A 9,947-nucleotide genomic window follows, 5' to 3' on the forward strand; every position below is an offset into this window, starting at 1 on the left:
GGGCGTCTGCATAGACCAGTACTTTTTATACATTTTATTTCAGAAAAATGTAGTAGCTCCTAGGTTCTATGACAGAGAGAACAATAATCCCCCGAGGACAAACCTCTTGCTACCAGTGCCGCTATTGTTTCTTCCATAATGTTTTTATATACCAACCTTTCTCTAAGCATGAAGTCTATTCCCCTGTCGTCAGGTGGATTGAACTTTGTCTCAAGAAAATACACAAACAACGTTGTCAGCAGTGTATGTGTGAAATTAACTATATATATATATATATATATATATATTGATCATCACCAGGAGATGATTGCAAGAATTCAAATAATCATCATAATATATCAAAAAGCAGCAATTTTTCTGAAAAAAAAGCACCGTTCTGGTAGTATGTCCATTATCCTAGCCGGCGGTTTGTTTCATGTTTCTGTACAGTTGTTGTCAATGACATTTTCATGTTACCAATATGTATATTGTTCCATCAGTACAATGTAAGCGATGTACGCTGACTTGACGGAATCCCTTCCATTCTTTGGCATTCTAAGATGAACTTCTATAATTTTCCACAGTTGAAAATCCGTTTCTATATCCAAAATTCTGAGAATTCAGCTTATTTAGATATACTGAATATGGAATATATGAAATGAATACATAAAGTCCTTGGAAAAGCTCCATACGTTGTCTTTTGTTGTCAATACTAATTGTGTCATTAATAGTAAATCTTTTTCAGTACGATCACATCTCTTTTCGTACATTCATTTGCTTTGGAGACCTGGAGATCAACAGAAAGACCAAGATCCGCTAAAAAAATATGTGTTGGGTGGTTGAAATTCCTAGACAATGAATAAAAGAAGAACAGCAGCTTCGCCATTTCTAGTTCGTTAAAGTTAACAAGTATATGCTGGAGATCAACAAAACGGCCTGGTCTTCTGTAACTGACTAATCAGAAAACATCTTTGTTAATGAACTATTATTCGAAGATGGAATGAATTTCAATTTTTTATTAAAAAATCAATAATGACAGAAAATATTCAAATTTCTTGGAAAATTATTCAAATGAACTTCCGGATGATATGCTCTTGACAAAACCAAATCATAGTACCTACATGTATGATAGTAACACACTCGAGTATGATTGAATCATCACTTCAACTTTCAACTATTTCTGAGGACTTTGACCGTGTGTGGCATGATGATTTACTGGCCAAACTTTGATGTTATGGCTAATCGGATCATTTTTGTGTATGACTCTCCAGCTTCCTGCAAGTGGTAGTCGATGTATATCTCTCGAATACCTTCACCATCAACGTTCCAACCCTCTTCTTATTGTATATCAACGACTCATTGGAAGTAACCTCAATTACAATATATTGCTTTGCTGACGATAGCACACTTGTCTCGTCATTCCATTTGGATTCCATAGCATCGGCTGCGGATGCACATCTTTACCGCGGCATATTGCATATTTTAATGAGGATCTAGAGGTGATTTCGAATTGGGGTGGAAGTAACCAGGTTTAATTTTAATATAAAAATGTCAAAACAGACAATTCCGCTTTCTGCTTCGATAAGTTTGTTGAGGGTTGAAATGGACAACAATATGTCTTGGCAGAATCATGTAGCTGGAATTGCAAAGGCTGCTTCTCAAAAGCTTGGAACACTGTTACGAATCAGAAAACTGTACACACCTCAGCAACTTTTGATGATTTATAAAGCTCAGATCAGATATTTTTGGAGTATTGTTCTCATGTATGGAGCTTCGTCCCCAAACATATAGTGAAGTTGCTGAATTTCATCCAGAAAAGAGCCATCCGCCTGTTTGGAGACGTAAACATCACGTGCAACCTTGCTAGCCTGGAACATCGAAGAAAAGTTGGAGATTCGTCTCTCTTTCATAGATAATTTCACGGGAGGTATTCAAGTGACTTGGCACATTTTATTCTACCAAGAGCGGTACCTATCAGAAATTCGCGACAGACTGTGGCTGCTCATCGTTTTGAGGTTCAACTCAGTACACTTGGAATTTCACTGTTGAAGAAATGTTTCATATGCAGAAATGTTTCATATGCAGAACTGCGTTTGTGTGGAATAAACTTCCTGAGAACGTTTTTCCAAATGGATTTAATCTCCAGTGACTGAAATCCAATGTTAATCGCTACTTTCGCACAGGCACTGCTCTGAGAACGCCTTTGTCCTTAAAAAAATATTCCGCAGTCTAAATGCATCATGGCCTCGTTGGGGAGAGTCGATTTTCTCGCTTGTGGTATTGAGATGGATATTGTTGACTTTGCTTCTATTATGACATTTACAATTATTCATTCTACCGTCTTATCTTTCAACATGACAACCGTCATAATTTAGCAAACCCAACGTTGTCAATTTGCCCAATCTTCAATGTTTTCAGTGATTTTATAAATGTTTCAATAGTAATTCTGCTATTCCAGGCGAAGACAAATCAAAAGTAATGAAAATCGATCCAGCGTTCTTCAGTTATGTATGATGTAACTTAAACGATTTTGCGACATAAATGTTGGTTGATTTTTTGAGAGTGACTTTTTCTTATATCAATGTAAATGTTAATGATTCCTTGAGAACTGAAGATACTGATTGAGGTTTTGAAATTGATTATTCATACAAAGTCAATCTAAGTTTTACTTTGTTGCTGTGGTCATTTATTCACCCAGTTATATTAACTCGTGAAATTCATCTACGAACTTGAACTGAATGAATTTTTGAATTTCAATCCGTTAACTTCAAGAGAGTACAGTAATATTCTTATCTGAATTATAACACTAGGTAAATTAGAAATTCTCCAAAATGTACTAGTGTAATTTCGTCAATGTTCAATTTAGTTGTGATGTAACTGTATATAATAACGATTGAAATTCAATTTGATTGTCGGTTCATTTCTTCTTGTGGTCGGAAGGCCTTATTTTACGCGCTCTTTTGGTATTTTGATATTATGAGGTGTTATTGCCTGGTTTATTCTTCAAATAACTAACAGTCTAATTTCACTTCTTATTTGGGACTCGTATAATAGCTCGGATGTTTTTCGAAGACAAAAGGATAAATAGGCCAAAATGGCTATAACTCTGGGTTTAACCTCTTACTTTCAGGTAAATTTAGTGAGATACTAGTTTTGTACGTATTCTGAAGTAGTAGCAGAGTGATTCAAAACAATGTATTTTGTTGAGGAATGAACAAGAATTTAATCTACATCACCATGTATTAGGTTTTGTTTTATTGATAAAAAAAAGTTGTTGATAGAGTTGTCACTGTCAAATTACTTGAATCAATTTTTTCTGAGATTTGCAGATTTATTTTCATTAAGTTGTTTACTGTTGAATAATCCTGTGCTCGACCTAAAACTCAACATATTTGTTCATTTCTGTGACTACTCAACCTGATGACTATTCAGAATAACAGCACTATGTGACAAAATATCAACTGAAGATTGATGAAGGCATATTTTCCAAGATAGATTAGTTTATGGAAAAAAACCTTTTTGGCTGTCTACTTGTCCATTTTTCAACTCGAAAAATTTCTAAAAAACCATGTGTTGATCATGCACACATGCAAACTGGAAGGAAACCTTCCATTCGAAACAACTACTTTCAAAAGTGTGATCAAACAATTACACAGTTATCACTATGTCTTATTCATTTCGTAATCGAATGGATGTGAGAGATATTCCATTCACAACGTAATATAAGAAAGATTATTTCTATGAAATTTCACTTGAATGGGAAACTGTCAATTTCCATGTAGATCTAGAAGTTTCAGGTGGAAATATTCGTTGACGACTGAAGACAAACTTTTTCCCAAAAATCGGCTACAAACTTATGAAAGTGGCTCTATTTGTAGGAGAAAAACGCTATTGGGAAGACAATGTTTTCAGTAGTTGTCATCAATGAACACCTAGATGGAAAGAAGATCTACTTCCGCCAAAATCTTTCAGGATTGGTTCATTCCAAGGCGTTCAATCACCCTTCGAAGCTTGAAACCAAACAGTTGTTGAACTACTCTCTGTCGCACTGAGTACATACTTTGTGCCTGCCCCGTTGCGGACTGAATCAGGTTTTCAGAGTTTGTCAGAGCCGCACTCTTACCATCTTTTTTGAAAAACTACTCACCATATAAACTAATCGGCTTCGTTAGGTAGCCGGGATTATTTGGTAGAGTATGAATAGGTGTGAGCCACAATGAACCCTTGCGGGTTGCGGAGGAGGGTCGAATAGACCCAGCACTCACTTTTGACCTAACCTAACCTAACAGTGGGATTTGGAATTTTCAGGTATCACACTGAGTACAATTGAAAAGAAAATCCCGTCAAATCACAATGATGATAATATTGAAATATAAACCTTGATGAGAACAAACAATTAGTTCATTTGGAAACTACAACGAGCGTGAATATAAAATATTGGAAACTTAAAAAAAATAAAATTTTATATTTGCAAAACATAGAAAAAAATCACAGAGTTATTGTAGGATAGAAAGAAGAGAAGCGGTCTTTGGAAGATTCAAGAGGATTTTTCTTGATATAACATTTCCATTCTTCAAATTCATGTTTTTTTGTTATGTTGTTTTTGAAAAAAGTGGGTGCCATGTTGAATAACTTGGTTCCTAAGTAGGTATGTTGTTACGTTTTCTGTTCGACCAGCACATTCAATTTGCTCTTTTATTTCGTCTGGTGATCATGTGCTTTGGAAACTAATAATTGTGCCTTATCTTTGAACTGCTTGGGTTGGAGAATATCATATCTCAACATGAGAATGTTTGGCTGAGTGAGTTCTTGGTTTGTGTTTGTGTATTTCAGGTGTGTTATTGAGATGAGATTCATCGGGTATTCGAACTTGTAGAAAGTGTTTGAGTATTTGTTATCTCAATGACACAAATGGAAATATTATATTTCACCCTACTAGAGTCTCAGTTGCCATAAGTCCACATTGCTTGGGGTGATAACTTAACTTTCAGTTATACCAGAAAAATCACCCATTTGATTTTTTTCTACGTCACGTTTCAGTGACCCAATCTAGAGCAATCAACTGAAAATAGAACAGAGCCGCTATCAGGAACTATGCATCATTTCAGGTAAATACAAGGTCCTGTAATTTTTTGATTGAAGGCGACTCTTTTTTTCATACTTTTTTTGCCCCACGAAACGTGAGTAACAATCATACATGAATATTTGAATCGTTGGAGGTCAAATTAACTACATTTCAAAGTCCTAAACACTTTCCTAGTTTTACGAAAAAATAATTATGAAAATTTTAATTAGATGCTCTGACGCTCACTCACCACTCAGTTCCTAGATTGCAAAGAAAGACCCTGTGAGCTGGAAGAGTTCAAATTACTGGAAAAATCCATCAGGATTGGCTCACTTCAAGGTAGAGAGCTGCCTCCTCTATGTACAATGAACATTGTCTCATAGTTGGGTCGCGATCAAACAGATATGTTCCCTATTTCAATTAGGATCTAACACGAATTGGACAATGAACTAAGGAGGAGCTTTCGGAAAATTAAGGAAAACAGGGACCATTACAAAAGTTGCCGTGCTGAATATAAGAAAACGCTGAGAAAATCCAATGAAGACACATGGAAGAGGCAATTCATGGAGATTGAAGAGAGTCCATTTTCTTAGACTTCACATGACTAAGCAATGTGATTATGAAAAACATCCATATTCACTGTTAAGACTCATAAATTACAAATTCAAAATTGAAACCTGCAACAATTCAAAACTGAAGACCCTCCGAAAAAAGGATTCAGTAAGAAATATTCCGGTCAATTTAGACCTGAAAACAGTAATGAAATAACGAAAATTGCGACAAAGCTAAATTTTGGTGAAGACCTTTATTTTACCATGAAAAAATGAAAATTTGAAAGTCTCAGTCTGTCCCATGAGCGCTCCAAATGTTGTTCGGGGTCAAAGGTGAAAATTTCAGATTTTTTGAGTTTTTCTCGAAAACCGTGAGTTTTATCAAAAAAATACTTCAAACCAAATTTGTAGATCTCAAAATTCTCTACAAAAATGGTTTCGATGATTTTTCTGTTAGTATCACCGTTCCTGAGATATAGCAATTGTAAAAGTCACGTTCTATGTAAACCACGAGTACACCACCTGTGAGGTAGTGTACTCGGCGCGTTTTTTTAACGTGGTTTCCCCAGTAGGCCTATTCCACGAATCGTTATCACGTAATTTTCAGTCACAATAATTATTTAACTGCATGAAGATTATTTATAATGTTTATGGAGTGTAATTGTCAGTTTGATTTATTTCGATACTTTAATTTGATTCATACTCGTCATAGTTAACTTCAACAATCATGCCTTCTACGATTTCTTCTTCGTCTTCTTCCTCTTCCTTTTCTTGCCAGATGTTCATAAATTGTTCAAATAATGATGTATCAGTCGTCTCTTCATCAGTATCACATTAATCATTCTCTGTTGTACTCAACTCAACATTTACACAAGAGTGATCTGGCAATTGGTACACGCAGGTGAACACTGTAATCCTACTTTTCTACAGCCGCATTTACAATTGCAAAAAATTGGAAGCAAAGTTTCAATTGGTTCCAGAGTATAATTTATTAATTTCCAACCTCAGTCTTCAGGGTTAAGTTGATTTCATTGCCATGTCTGAACTTGATAATATACCCGATACAAGTGTTGAATAGCAGATGCCGATGTTGGAGGAAGACAAGATAGTTGTACTTGCTTCTTGTTTCGAGTATTTTTGACAAAGGTTAAATAAATATTTGTACTTATGAATGCAATTTCCTTTTTTTGGAGCTCCATAAATAGCAAGAAGAAATCGAATTCCTTTCGTAATAATTGTCTGAGGTGGAGGATCAATGTCCGTAAAGACTTTCGCACAGTCAATTAACATTTTTTTTCAAATAATTTAAAAACTGAATTTTTGCCCCTTCTGTAAAAATAAAATATAGTTTTGACATTTTGGATGAGGTGATAAACTCTTTGAAGAATATATTTCTGTTCGCTGTTGAGCCTTTCCAGATTTCAAAAATAAATAGTTTCATCAATTGGAGTCCTTGCGGTAAGTAGAACCAACAAACCAACATCTTCACCCAATGGCTGACTTTGCTGTTTTACGCATTCCAGATGTATCGAAGAGTGATAACGGGTAAGGGGCCATTTTCGTAGAGAATTTTGAGATCTACAACTTTGGTCTGAGGTATTTTTTTGATAAAACTTACGGTTTTCGAAAAAAACTCAAAAAGCCTGAAATTTTGACTTTTGACCCCGAATAACTTTTGAAGCGCTCATGGGACGGATTGGGACTTTCAAATTTTTATTTTTCTGGTAAAATAAAGGTATACACCAAAATTTAGCTCTGTCGCAATTTTTGTTTATTCAGTATTGCATAATGACCGGACTAAAATGGCAGTTGGCGAAGATTTGGATAAGAATACTTGGCCTCTCAACTTATTCCAATCATTTATGTCGCTCGAACTAGATGGGATTTTTTTTTTTACAAAAACTAGTGACATTCTCAAAACAGGTTTGGCTCTAGGGTTGGTCCTTACCTGAAACATGGAAACTAATAAGGACCATTTTCATACCGTAACCTTATGAAAACGAATAAACACGCTCTGAATAACCGAATGACACCCAATTATTAGCAACTACACGAAGGTAACATGACAAATTATATAGGGAAGCCATAAAATTATGTAAACACTAAAATTCAATGAAGCAAAAGAAATTCAATATTGCTTGACTACCTGTTCTAACTTCGAAATTGTGTCATTAAAAAAATTTCTCAGAACCTTGTCCAATAATTAATCAACCGGGGGTAACATGAATGTCTAATCGCAAATATGAAAATCGACAAACTTAATGGTGGCTTGGGGGACTTTTAACATTGTTTACATAGAACACGATGCTGATAACCAATGTAGTCGATGCCGTTGATACCAAATATAGAAAATAAAAAACAACATAACTCAATGAGTAATACCAAGAATTCATTCAATGACTCTCATCAGATTGAGTGATGGTACGGTACGTTCAGATGTATATAAAAACAAAAAAAATATTGACATAATCTCGAAAGAGGGCTAATGGAGCAAATTTATCCCCATTGGGGAATATGCCAGAGAAGAGAATACGAAGGAAAACAGTGGATCGTATACAGATTGTTGCAAAATTATTTCAACAAAAATAAAAAAGGTTTATAATAATAAGAATAATTGTAAGTTATTCAAGTAACATTTCATTTGTGAAGAACAATTCCACATTTGCGAATCATCTTCTGACAGAGAGGCATAAGTTCAACTACGACTATGAACTACCACATTCGAAAAAGAAACATTTGAAACTCAATATTTTGGAATGGTTGAAAATTGATTAAGGAATTCCAAAAACCTACAGAATGAACGAATATAACTGAGTTATTCTCTTTTTTATTGTGAAAATCGGTAGTTTGTTTATTACATGTTCATTAAAGAGTTGTTGCAAATTTTTTGATTTTTAAATTTCCAATCAGTTTTTATGTGAACACAGGTAAAATTATCAGTCATTGAGTAGGTAAAATATCACATAACTCAAATTGTCATTATATAAAGTTCAAATATAATAGAATTAAGTCAGTATGAAATTATTTGAGAGAGCGGAACACTTATTGCGATTTTATCAACTGTCCAGTGTTACTTAAATAAGTTATGAATTTTCATCAAGTATCGGCCAATTCCATAACTTTCATCGTTTTGTAGACAAATATCAGTTAATATGTTATTGAGTTTGCCCCAGGCTCTATGAATTTTATTTGACGCTCATAAATTGTACATTCAAAATTGGGATACTTCATATCCAGATTACGTCACTACCGTTAAACACCCATTTGATTCATCACTAACAAGATGTGTAGCCACTAACTTTCTGTACAAACTCTAGGTTTGATGATACAATAATCATGAGAAGAATGTTTTCAAAATATGCCAGTCATCAGTTTCACAGTCCTGCGATAAAAACGTCTCAAAAGCTATTCAAAGTTATAAACAGTCATCCTTTCAGAGAAGCGAACGATATTTCATCAACAGTTGTTAGCGCCGTTTCTAGAAATCTTCTTCCTACAATTCGTGTCACTGTAGGTTAGGCCCAGTTTATGACCGCTTGTGAGTTCTTGGTAATTTGGAATGGAATTTACATAATCGCGAAGGCATAAATAAGTGGGATGTTCGGATTCGTGACAAATAAGGTACAACAGGAAGATTTCACGTTGGAATATAATACCGTTATCAATATACAATGATTGAGAAAAGAAATATTGATGTGCTGACTCTTTAGAAATATTGTTGTTTCTTAGACTTATCAAGAATATTTTCATGTATCTTATTTTTCTATGACATCACTTATAAAAAATCAAATTTTCCCATAAAATGTCAAATATTCAAGGACTCTCAATGGAGTTTCAATTACTAAAAATCGGACACATAAAAATTACGACACACTTGATGGGTGCGCTACCTTCCTAAAATATTTTCGAGATGGTAACGTTTCTGAATCGCTAGAGACGTTTTATCAGATTTTGATGATGTATTTGACAAATTGGCATCTAGCAGGAAGTTTGAAGTCTGCTGGAACTGCAGCATTGTCTGGCGAGAAATTGAAAAGAAAAAAAAACAAAATCTTAGTAACAACTATCTGTTCTATCCAGTAGCGGTTGAAACTTTTGGTGTTTATGGCCCGGAGTCGCTGTTATTCGTTCATGAACTCGGGAGCAGAATAGGCCAAGCAACGAAAGATGACCGTTCTGCTTCTTTTTTGATAGAAATAATTAGTATTGCTGTTCAACGTGGTAATGCTGTTTCGGTCTTTGGAACTATTCCTTCTTCACATATTTTTGATGAGATCATGCATTGCCCTAATTTCAGTATGGAACTGAAATCTCTCCGGAACAGGCCGAGATATGTGGATATTCATCAGTCT

Source organism: Leptinotarsa decemlineata, unplaced genomic scaffold, assembly GCF_025532065.1.
Source record: "Leptinotarsa decemlineata unplaced genomic scaffold, Ldec_3_MD MMD2_tig00003335_RagTag_RagTag, whole genome shotgun sequence".
Taxonomy (NCBI): domain Eukaryota; kingdom Metazoa; phylum Arthropoda; class Insecta; order Coleoptera; family Chrysomelidae; genus Leptinotarsa; species Leptinotarsa decemlineata.